At 44.5% G+C, this 11,645-nt stretch overlaps 1 protein-coding gene across 23 annotated transcripts in view; it reads right to left on the bottom strand.

The window, feature by feature from the left end:
- Positions 1-11,426: 11,426 nt before the first annotated feature.
- Positions 11,427-11,645, bottom strand: part of MAGI1 (membrane associated guanylate kinase, WW and PDZ domain containing 1) — a 352,095-nt gene continuing 351,876 nt past the window's right edge. For all 23 annotated transcript variants that reach the window (XM_054838020.1, XM_054838022.1, XM_054838023.1 and 20 more), the window contains one exon: positions 11,427-11,645. This exon is cut by the window's right edge and continues 4,359 nt beyond it. The gene's annotated coding sequence lies outside the window, so the exon portion shown is untranslated.

The following is an 11,645-nucleotide window of genomic DNA, read 5'->3' as shown; positions in this document are numbered from 1 at the left end:
AGCAACGTACCCACATTACATTTCTTGTGTCAAGCAGATAGACCAAATTGGGAATGGGGGATGCAAGAGCAGGCGATGTATACTAAAAAGGAGAGCATTAGCTAGACAGATGAGTACAGTGAGAAATCAAGTAAGAGCTATCCAGTCCATTTCCCCACAGCCCTGGGCAAAACCGAATCCATTTAGTCCAAAAAAATCACTCCTAAATCTTTTTTGTGTGCCTACTGCAAGCCGTCCGTTTCTCATACCACAACGGGCATTTCTAGGCACCAAGCCGTAGGGGAGATCTCCCTATTGTGAGGACTGTGGGGCTTCCCAGTTGTCTTGCAGAGCTGGGAGTGCCACGTTCAAAAGCTCCACTGTTTATTCTAGTCCTCACTGAGGGAGACTGGGTCCCAGGCCCTTTAGAGCACCCAGAGCTAGAAGATTTACTTCTTGCTTGGCCTTTCAGGCTTGTTTTTGTTTCAGAAGTATTGGTGCATTTGGGTTGTTTCTACTGAACATTGCAACGTTCTTGCTTCTTCCCTCCCATGCAAATTGGAATTTTATTTTGCAAAAATAGGATAAAATGTTTATTGCAACCTTTCTCATGGAACGGAAGTCCTGCTTCTGATCATCTCTCCCAACAGAACCTTCATCCAAAGGGAAGACGTCCTTGAATACCCTCTTTTCCTTGACGAGTACAGAGCTTTCCCCATCTGCTATCTGAGCATAGACACGAGCCCAAGCCTTGTGTCAACATGTTCCCGGCCTCCTTTCGTAATATGGAAATGACAGCGGTTGCCGCATGCAAAGCTGAAATCAAATGAATAAATGAATGTCAACAGACTGTGGGTAGAGGCACAGAGGTTGCATAACAGAGCAACTACAAGTGCACAGATGCAGTGAAGCCAAATTGGGTGCTGAGTGGATTGTCAGGGCTTGTTTCTGAGGGATGCACCCAGTCATTTCACAAGCACAGCTGTCAGCCAATGAATTATTCCCAGTGAATTAAGAAACAACAACAAAAAAAGTCCTCTACCCACCCAATATTCATGCAGGCCATTTGGAGGGAATATTTTGTGACATCTCTAGGTAAATAGGATGGTGAATTATTATGGAATGGTTCCTTTCCCTGCAGGAACAAAGTCTGGAGGTATCCTACAAAATCCTTACTATATCAGTGTCCAACTCAATAATTCTCTCCAAAAAAATTATTACCAGCTGCACATTTGGCATTAATGTCACACTAAGGGCATGACTGCATGGATGAGGACCGACAGACTTACGCTCTGTGCCCCGGCTCTGAGCTGGCCAGATGCAAACTAATTCTGTTCCAGAAGCAGATAGCCACATTAGCAGGAAGACAGCTCACTTGAGAAGCAAGGCCAAAATTTTTTGCCACTATATGGTTTTCTTGCTCCTATTTGTCTCCCTTTCAGGTGACTTTCTTGCCCATGAGTCCTTTAACCTGAACTGGAATGCTTTCTTTATATCCTCCTCTGTTCAGCAGAAGAAGAGACCTATACAAGCCAATGCTGCTTTAACAAACATGGCAACAGCTTCTTAAATAAACAGCACACTTCTGTGCCTTGTTCCTCTCAAACACAAATGCTACTTCAGCTGCTTTGTGCCACTTCCCCTCCAAAACTGCAGCAGCAGCAAAGCAATCAACGAGAGCGTGAAGTAATATCACATACACCAGACCTGCGTCATTCTGAACAAACACACAAATAACGTCCAGTTTGAGAAATAGGAATGCACAAACACTTAGAAGCTAATTCCCAAACCCAGCAAGACAAAGGCAGAGTTAAAAGACTCAGAACACCTGAGCAAGCAAAACAGTCTCTTATCCCTTGCTAAAACAAACACGAAGATAAATCGCATTCACTTTTCAACCCGGCAAGCCAGCCATAATATATTGCCTGCCACAGTGATGATGATTGTTCTTGTGCTCTCCACCTCAGACTGATACACACTCAGCAGATTCATAACCCTTTCAAGCTCTCCAAGATAAACACGCGGGCGCTCGATAGCGAATTTCAATAACGTTCCTGGGAGTGTCCAATGTGTTGCCTCCCACATCCAACACAATGGTGGATTCGGCCCCCCCACCCCAGGACGCGGTCTGCAGGTCAGGTCCAAAAGGGTCAGAGGTTCCTTGTGCTTTTGGAAGCCTCCATTCTTCTGTGAGGGTCCCTGTCATTCACTACTGCCTATAGCATCCTCCAATGCTCCCATCCCCAGACCCAAAGGAGTTGTGTTGTGTTGGCCACCAGCGCATGTGACAGGGACAACCAAAGGTCTCGCTGCATGTTGACCTCATCGGAGCGTTTGTCAGCCCATCTGTCTTCCTCTTCACTTTGCCCAGGGGCTGAGGAGCTCCTGCTCAGCTTGACACCTGCTTCCCATGTCCGAACCCCAGCCTGGGCAATCTTCTTCAAAGGCTGAACTGCAACAAATGACATGGGAAAAACATCCTCACCCGAAGGAGTCAAGCAGTTTAGAAAACCCATTTCCCCCTTCACCCCTAAGCCACAGAGGACTTACTCTGACAACCAGCTATTATCAGAAGAGACTGCTGAGGTGGGAAGGGCACCCCACAGTTCAGAGCTGCTGCTTGAGGCTACAGCTAAGGGCTGCCAAGAGCCAGGAGCTCACAGGAGAGCAGACTGCATTGAGGTAAGGGCAGGTGATCTGATGGATTCAAAGCTTGATTGAAGGAATCCATCAGATTCACTTGTTTGATGGTGGGGGTAAAAAACCAACAGTCTTTGGCCGTGTTTAGCACGCCGGGGATGACGACGACCGGGGACTGCATGCGTGTGTGCATGTGTACAAAATAAACTGCAGGTGTCTAGATCCTAAGACAGCAACCAGCGCATTGTCACATCTATTGCTGCCAAATACATCTGCCCTTGTACGCCAGCTGAGCAATTCTCCTCCAACCTCTGTGCCAGCCATCTAGTCCGAGCTGAACCACGCACTGCAGCTGGGTGGGAGTGCACCGAGCTTTGCATCCTCAGCTTTTGGATGGCCATTGCTTGGCTCTCAGCTGGAAGTCTCTAAGAGCTCCTGCTCAGCTCAGCCCCAGCTGCCCTGCAGGGCCCAAATTTGGAGAGCTGCGACAGCTTCACTGTCAGTTCTCCAAGTCAGTGCCACTGTCAGCAGCACCCTTGCCCTGCCCTGCCTGCCCCAGCAAACGTATGTGCCGCAGGGCTGGAGCCAGCGAATCCTCCCCGACACAGCGCGTTACTTGGAGGGACCCTGCGGAGTCAAGGTCCCTGCTGTACCCAGGGGCTTAGCCAAAGACCTCGCTCAGCAGAGCTGGGCTGATCAGTTACTAAGCCTGAGAGTCCATCTCAACAACATCCAGCAGATCGGGGATGGTTCAAATATTCCTAGTGAAATATTCTGCCTTTCACAAAGGATAATAGCTTCTGCAGCCTGTGAAGCATGACAGATGCATCTTGCATCCTTTACACAACAGTATTGGCTGATATACTGCCTTCATTTTGGCTAAAACCAAGGGAGACGCTTGGATCCCTCTCTTCTCACGTTTACTGCCTCTTCTCCTCCTCCTCCTCCCTATATCCTACTATTGTCAAGATATTCTAGAAGGCCACCATTTTGTCCTGGGTGATAGGAATAAAACAAACTGGAGTCTTCACAACATTTAATTTTAGGTCCTTGAGATCAGAACTTAATACAATGAATGTGGAGAACGAAATTCTCCAGACAGTGAATACAGCAACCTCATTTAGGTGCTGCTGTCCCACCCCATCAACCTCCTCACCGACATCTGGGGTGAGGTACTGTGATTATCCTTCCTTCTGAAAACACAATCTCAATTTATTAATCATTAGAGAAAGGACAAAATAAAAAAGAATACCCCATCAAAAAAGAAGAGCAGGTACATTCTCACTAACCTGGGACCCAAAGTCCATGCGCCCTCCAAGCTTTTCTTACAGTAAGCAAGCATTATGGGTTGCACTTGTTTTGGGAATTTCTCAGAGGCACGTCGAGGAACGGGAATGGCCTCCCTTCCCATTGACTTATTTTGTGTTTCTGAATAGCAAAAAAAGAAAGAAATCTCTCACCTTGTCCATATTGACCCTGATTCATTAAAGGTCCATTTGGCAGGGCTAATACATTGCGGCAGTGTCAGCATATTAGGATTTATGCTTCTTTGTAAAGATGGGTTCATTTCAGAAAGCCAAGGAACTTTAGTTACTGGACTTTGGTCTGTGCTTTAAACTCTGTTGTACTATTAAAAAAGCTGTAATCGGGTGCAGGGAATAACATGCCACACAATGCCTGACGCAGGGCAGTTTTCCATGAGGGGATGCTGGTAGCGAGACGCACCAGTAAGACGACATGATCAGAAACCAAGGAGCAGCAAATGACACAGGGACTGCTCCCACCATCCAGGCTGCTTCTGTCTTCTCCCCCCTTCAGAACGTCCCTCGGGACCCTCTGGCCCACAGGTCCCGCTGAAATTGGGCTGCCTCCATCTCTGGTGGCAACAGCCCCGATGCCGACCCTTCCCACTGTGCTGGTGAACCTCTCTGCTCCCCAGCCTGACTGCTGGGAGCCAGACTTCGACGAGGAATCGCTGCCTCTTCAGCACAAAGTGTTTCATCTCCTCTAATGTTAACGTGCTGGCACCCAGCACCCAGCTCAGGGTTCAGTCCTTTGCCAGCAACACTCTTGTTCAAGCAAAAAGTCAGCAGCTGTGTGCTGATGTGCACGTTATTTCATACGGGGAAGAATATCTGCTCTGTTTTCTCTGCAGTAAGGGTAGATGAGGTGTCTGACAGGCAGACTCGTATTTAACCCAGCACAAGTGTCCCTGCCCACACATCTTGCCCCCCACCCCTGTCCATGTCAATAAGAAAGCCTTTGGCTGCCTCTCCGGCAGAGCAGCGCGAAACCCTCCCTTGTCCGAAGTCATGAGCTCTGGTGCGATCCAGACCTCCTGCCCGAAGGGTGAATATTGTCCGTACGAGACCCTTCTGGTCCTTCCTGGCCGTGCCTGCAAGATCAGTCTCCCGCTGGTTCTCGCGGTGTCTGCAGGTACTTGGCCCGTGCTTTCTCCATCCCGCGCCACGTCTGACTCCGCCGCCTCTGCAGAGTCACTCTGATTTACGCCACGGTCTGCAAGAGGAAGATCAGGCTCGCCGACTCCACCAGAAATCTCATACCAGCCCTGAAAACTGACAGCAGCCAGAGGCAGCTCCAGGCTAATGTCACAGCCGCAGCTTCAGCACATGGCGGGTAGAGTCTGACCTAGTTTTAACCCTGCTAAATATGCAAAGAAAGAAAAGGAGAGTGTGCGGGGAAAAGCAGTCCAAGGTTTTATCTATTTCCTTGGTACTTCTCTGCTGTTTTATCTTTAGTATTCACACTACATTGAAACATTTCCACTGCCAGCTCCTCTTATGGGCGTACCAAGAGAGGAAAAACACATTAACATTTGAAGAGTGGGCTGTTAGGAGTTTGTTTGGGGTTTTTTTTTGTGGGGTTCGGTTTGGGGTTTTTTTGTACAAGCTTATAGGAAGGCAGAATTTTTCAAAGGTTAACATTTTGACAAAATATAAGAAAATTTGAAAAACTTTTTGCTATCTTTTGAGTGGAAATCTCTCTTGAGCTGTTTACCTTTCCATTTTGCTTGGTTTTTGCAATCTTTTTGTTTTTAACTTAGTCATTGAGAGCTAAATGCTACCCTGACTATCATTCTGACAGGCTTTTTTGGTTGTTGTTTTATTTTTAAGAAAATGGATTTTTGTGCACTTGGCTTTATCTTTGTTTCAACATCTGCCTTTCCCTTAGCATTTCTGGTTCACTTCCACCATAGGAAATACTCAAACTTCAGTTTCTCCTCTTGATTCTTCATTAACTCTAGATTATTTGTGTAGTACATAACTACTTCATTGCTATGGAAACACTATTTTATTTGAATCACTGGCACAGTTCTGTATACCCTTTTTTTGGCACCTTAATTCCCATACAAAACCGTGCTCACCGACAGCGTAGAGGCCTTTATCAAGGGTACGTGCTGCACAGCGCTCTGCTCTGCATCCTTCAGTTTGTGTTGAGCCCCTCAGCCAGGATCTAGTGACACCCGAGATGTAGATGTGTCCGATGAGTCTGAGTACACACCTGAGGTGGAGCTATGAAATACCATCATGGCAAGACTGGGAATATTGCCCAGCATATATACGTAGGGGCCATAAGAACTTGTGGGAAAAAGAAATAGAAATCCTCTAAGTATTTGTTACCAGTGATCATGAGAGAGAAGAGATGCTCTTTTCATCCAACACACCTAGATGAATGGATATCCCCAGTGCAGAGCCAGAACATGAGCACTGTAGAGCAGAGCAAGCGGAGAAACGTGGGACATCCTGGGGAGGGAGAGGACAGTAACGGGACGCAAAGATACAACCAGGTTTTGAATGCGTTCATGCTGCACAAGGGGCACTGCCACTTGATAGCACATGTGGAACAAGTTTCAGGCGTGGACATCCTTGTCGGAATGGTTAAGAAAAAAGCCAAGGACAGGAAACGATGAAAAACATGAAAACCATTGATCAGTAGACCACAAGTGGTGTTTTTTCTGGCATAGCTTGAGACAATGCTGGCTGTTACGACCCTTATGAACATGCCTGACCTTGCTGGGGAACGCGCTTAATTAAATGATTACATCCCTCGACTTCTACAGAACTCAGGCATATGCTTGTATGCTTTCCTCAGCAAAGCTTTTTTCTGAATCAGAATCTCCATGATTACAGTCAACTCATTATTTGAAAAGCATTTTCATATGGGCTCCAAGCAATCAAATTAAATACAATTAATGTGAGTTTGGCAGGACTCCACGCAAACATAAGTTGCTCTGTTTTTGCACAAAATTGGAAAATCAGTTTTTGCTAATAGCCTGATGTATGAAATCTGCTGGTGCAGCTTTTCACTGTTTTCCCAACTTTTCCATTTTGCTGCAAAACTGTTGATGCAATTCTGTTCTGATAAATGAAGCCCCAAACCTCACAACATCCTGCCTTTAGTACAAGACCTTGTAGGAACAAGAGACTGAGAAAGAATGAATTGCTATGGTTTGCAGTAAAAGTTGATAAAGACAAAGAGCATGCTGAAAATAAAGGAATCAACTGTATGCCACTTTATCAAAAGAGATACAGCAAGACAATGATATAAATCATGAGGCTTTAGCAGCTATAGGAGATTTCAGGTAGGAAGGCGAACTGAGTAACACAAAGCAGAAAAAACATACCTATTAAAACCATACTGAAACCCAAACCTCTTTTTGGACAGAAGTGCCAACAAGCATACACCCAGTCTTTAATGAAGCTCACAACAGTCTACTTGTCTCTCTAGTCAGTGCTTTAATATGAAATTCACTTGACTTTTCCCTCTGAACTGCTATCCTTATGGATAATTTTTCACAATGAAGCAGGGAGTAAAGCACATCTAAACCTGAAGGCAGAGTGTGCCTATTTTTGGCTCACTGAATTAGAGTGCATCCTTTTTATAGCAGAAATTTTGATGCAAAAATCATGAGACTTCATGGCTGTAAAACACATGTCTGTCATAGAAAGGCTAAATAATTTGGAAATGCCAAGAAGCTGTGTTAGAAGAAGGATCTATCTTTATTAAATTGTAATTTGAATAAGAAGAGTCAGGCTGATAAATGAAATCTTTAGTAAGCAGAGGGATATGAATTTTTGCAATACGCTGAAGAAATGCAATAGCAGAAGCAATGATCGCAAATATTAGTTACAAACCAAGATTAATCTCTAAGATAGGCAGAATTTCAGGGTAAAATATTTGAGTTGATGCAATGTCACAGGGGATGGCAGTGTTCATCACTCTGCTCTCAGCAAAAGGAAGCAGCCCTCCTTACTTGGAGGTCTTCATGGAGGAAAACACCCTTCTGGCTCTGGGATGCCCCAGAGATGCACGCAGGCACTCAGGAGTAATGCAGAGCTCTGTGCCCACTGGTTCAAGCCACTAAGTGCTGGAATAAATGCAGCCCAGCTGCCTCTGAGCCCCAGATGCTCCAACTTCATGGGCAGCTGGAAGGCACCAGCCAGTGGGACAGTGATGCACCGTGCAGATATGGGGTCCCTCACTCAGGTTTGTTCCAGGCTCTCGACACAGCCTCTAGCTAATCAAAGTTGTGTGCATGTTGTCACGTTAAGTACTTCAGAGCTGTTTATAGTTTGCATATTTTTGCATTGTTATTGCACAATTAAGCTGAAGACTTCCAGATCAAGCTGTCCCAAAAGCACAAGGATATTCAGCAGTAGTCAACTTTCAATCCTGGTAATTGGTCAGAGGAAGAAGGAGCAGCTGTTTGGGCCGATGTGTGCCATGCATGTTTGAAAGGTGCAGTTAGCAGCTTCTTTTATTAAGAATTAAAAGTTTTTCAGGGTAGTAAATTTATATTGTGACATCAAGTATCGCTTGTATAAAATGATACTTTCCAAGGACCACCAAAGAAATGGTTTAGACTTTTTCTCCGAGGTTCCAGCAAGAAGATTTCTTTTCGATATCCCCAGCATTTTGTCTAAAAACACCTATCCCATCAAGTTATACTTTCAACCAGAGAAGGGATTGGAGAAGGAAAACAGATGTCTGATGCATCATCAACACAAATATAAGCAAGCATGACAAGAAAACACATGCCATGTATTTTTTTATGGTCTTTTCTTTCTGTTATTAATATTACGCAAGTAATGTGCATGGGGATCTCTAAACATCTTCTAACCATTCAGTAAATCATTTCACAGAATAATGAATTCAGTACTGTGAATCAGTCACACAAATTTTACGACTTCTTTTAGTTTTTATGTCGCATCTGGAAACCCATTGGAAAAGGTACTTTGGTGCACATTCAGAGAGTGATTCTTGGCTTTGTCTGAGGATGCCCTCTCCTCAGTTGTCCATGCCTGTGGTTAGGACCTCTGTTTCCACTGAGGAGTAGGAGCAGGACACGCTGACCACGTCTGGTGCTGTACTGTACAGCAGAGAAATTGCCTTGTGTTCTTGGAAGTGAGCCCTGTGTTACACAACCGCAGTTCAAAGGTTACAAAGGCAAAGGCTTTGCCAGCAGACTCAACACTTCAAAGCAGTGGCAACAATTGTTGGATCAAACAGAGAGGAAAGAAGTTGCTGGTGGGTCCCCAAAGCAAACTGAAGTCTCAGAAGAATAACAGGATCCAGAAGAATCTTACTGAGAAACAATGAGAAAAAAACTGCTCATTTATGTGGAACAAAAGCCTGAGTCCTCAAGAAACTCTCCAAGTTGCTTCCACATCCAATCAATATTTTCCCTAGCACATATGGGATGAGCCTCAGCCAACTTCCTCCCCCAGACATCCCTGTTTCTAACTATCCTTAGAAAGAAGCAAGACAGCTAATTCAACGAATCTCATTCATACTTATGGGAGTCACCAGACTTGGAGGGACAGTTTCACCATCCAGTTTTCCTGACTCAGCAGATTACTGCAGATAAGCTTAGCCACAGATACATCCACACATATGCTCTTAGCTCGCAGCAGATGCAAGGTAATGTCACGTAAGCTCAGTCCTCTAATGACAGAAAATCTGAAGACTGAAATTTGACAAGTGCAAAGGAAAGGAGGAGGAAATTGAAGACTGGTCATAGATGACACAGGGTTGGAGATGAAGCCTGGTCTACAGAAGCCACATAAGCAAGGTGGAATTCCCGTTCCAAACAAGCCTGACTCTCGCTTACAGTCAGCACCAAGTCACATCAGCTTAGGAACGGTCCAAATAACCTTGGCTGCGGCACCATGCCAGCAATTTGGATTTGCTTGAGTATGACCAAAGTAAGTGCTCAGCTTACGTATTTCTCTGCAGACCATTTTCTGCTCTTCTCTCCCTCCTGCTGCAGCAAACCTCCTCAAAAGTTCTCTTTTAAGAAACTATTTGCTGCAAAATTAAAGTTAATGAGACTCTTTGAAGAGACGAAACTGCCTCCATTTCAACTTCGGCATCTTGAGGCTCAGACTACTCTTTGAAACTGAAGATTTTCAATTCACACACTGCCAAAGAAGATCTGCTGAGGATAACTCCCTCCTCCACAGCTGTCCTGTGAGCAACATAGATGGTGAGTGTTCATCTCTGCTGCTCCAATGAAGGGTACATCATTTTAGTTCCCATTATCTCTGAAATGGGTTTATGCAGAGATGTTTGACTTTGAAGTAGAAGGGCCAGGGCATGCATTACTTTCTGCTGGCTTTCCAGAGCTCATCTGTTGGTGCCTGTAGGCCCAGATATGCAAAGTCTAAACTGCTGAAATATGGGGGTAAATACCACCTGAGCTGGAACTCATGCACAAATCTCACTTGATTTTAATGGCATTTATACCCTAGTTGATAGGGTGTGCTCAGGGCGTTAGCCACTTACGGGTATATAATTGGGAATTCACACAGTTCTGCAGGCAACCTCCTACATTTTGATATAATTTGTTAGTTTCTTTTAGAAACAATCCTGCAGTTAGCACAATTCCACATGGGAAGGAGCATGTGTCCTCTCCCAGGCCCTGGAAGTATCAAGAAACATAATGATTTTAAATATTTTAGAAACTCTGTGCCCACAGCAATGACTGCATTTTAAAACTTTGATGGCCCTTTATTATTTACAAGAGCATTTTATAGGGTAAATTTCAGATCATAGCCACCTGTACATTAATTGCCAAGAGTTCATTTGAAGATGTGGTTTGAAGACCTCTTACAGGAATTTGGAAGAGAAGAGGATGTCCTAAAAAGTGAAGCCAAGTTTCTCCCAGTGTCTTGTACAGGTACAACACTATCTTGCTGTGCATTCATGTCAATAAAGGCAGTAAGGAAAAAGAAATACATATGCCTTAAATTCTGAAAAGCAATCTCTTTCTTCAAGTTCATGTTTGTGTGGCAGATTGTCATATCCTGGTCAATCCCAACCACTGAATTTCTATATGCATTAAGCAGCAGCCCTTGTGGCAGCACGTATTTTATACTCCTCTCTGTCCTGAAACCCCACGATTTTCCATTTGTATGACACTTTACTGCCTCTTCATTATATACCCAGGAAGCAATGCTGATGGATTAGCATCGCATCCAACACAGAAACTGGCAACATCTCAGACTCACACGATTTACAACAACTGCTAAGTAAATTGGGATACTTTTTTTAGTTCCTACTCTTCCTTTTTTTAAAAAATAAATCTTAAGAAAAATACAGTCCCAAAGGCCTAACAGGCACACATTTACAGATGGCAACAGTGGGTCATAAATGACATCTTTTCCTGGTACTATTTATGAGAGCCAAATAAACTGAACATATTACGAGCCATTTATAATGTTCTTCAGCAGAACAGTCAGCCAAGAGACAGAGCTGAAAGCCTGTTGTAACAAAAGGTATCAAAGTGAGGAGGAGAACAGTATCTATAATTACTACTCCAGCGATAAAACAAGCATAGTACAGCAGATGGGTTTAACACAAGATCACTATTAAATAAAACACTGGCTCCAATGCCAAGGAATGAATATTCAAGAGGCGGTGAATTGAGTGGAAGCGTATAAAGGCAGCAATCGTAGCTCAGCTAACCCAGAAGTTACTTGCAACTCTAACCAAAAAGATCAAAA

This window comes from Grus americana, chromosome 11 (genome assembly GCF_028858705.1).
Source record: "Grus americana isolate bGruAme1 chromosome 11, bGruAme1.mat, whole genome shotgun sequence".
NCBI lineage: Eukaryota > Metazoa > Chordata > Aves > Gruiformes > Gruidae > Grus > Grus americana.
Note: the sequence above shows the minus strand (reverse complement) of the source record. Positions and strands in the feature narration are given on the sequence as shown.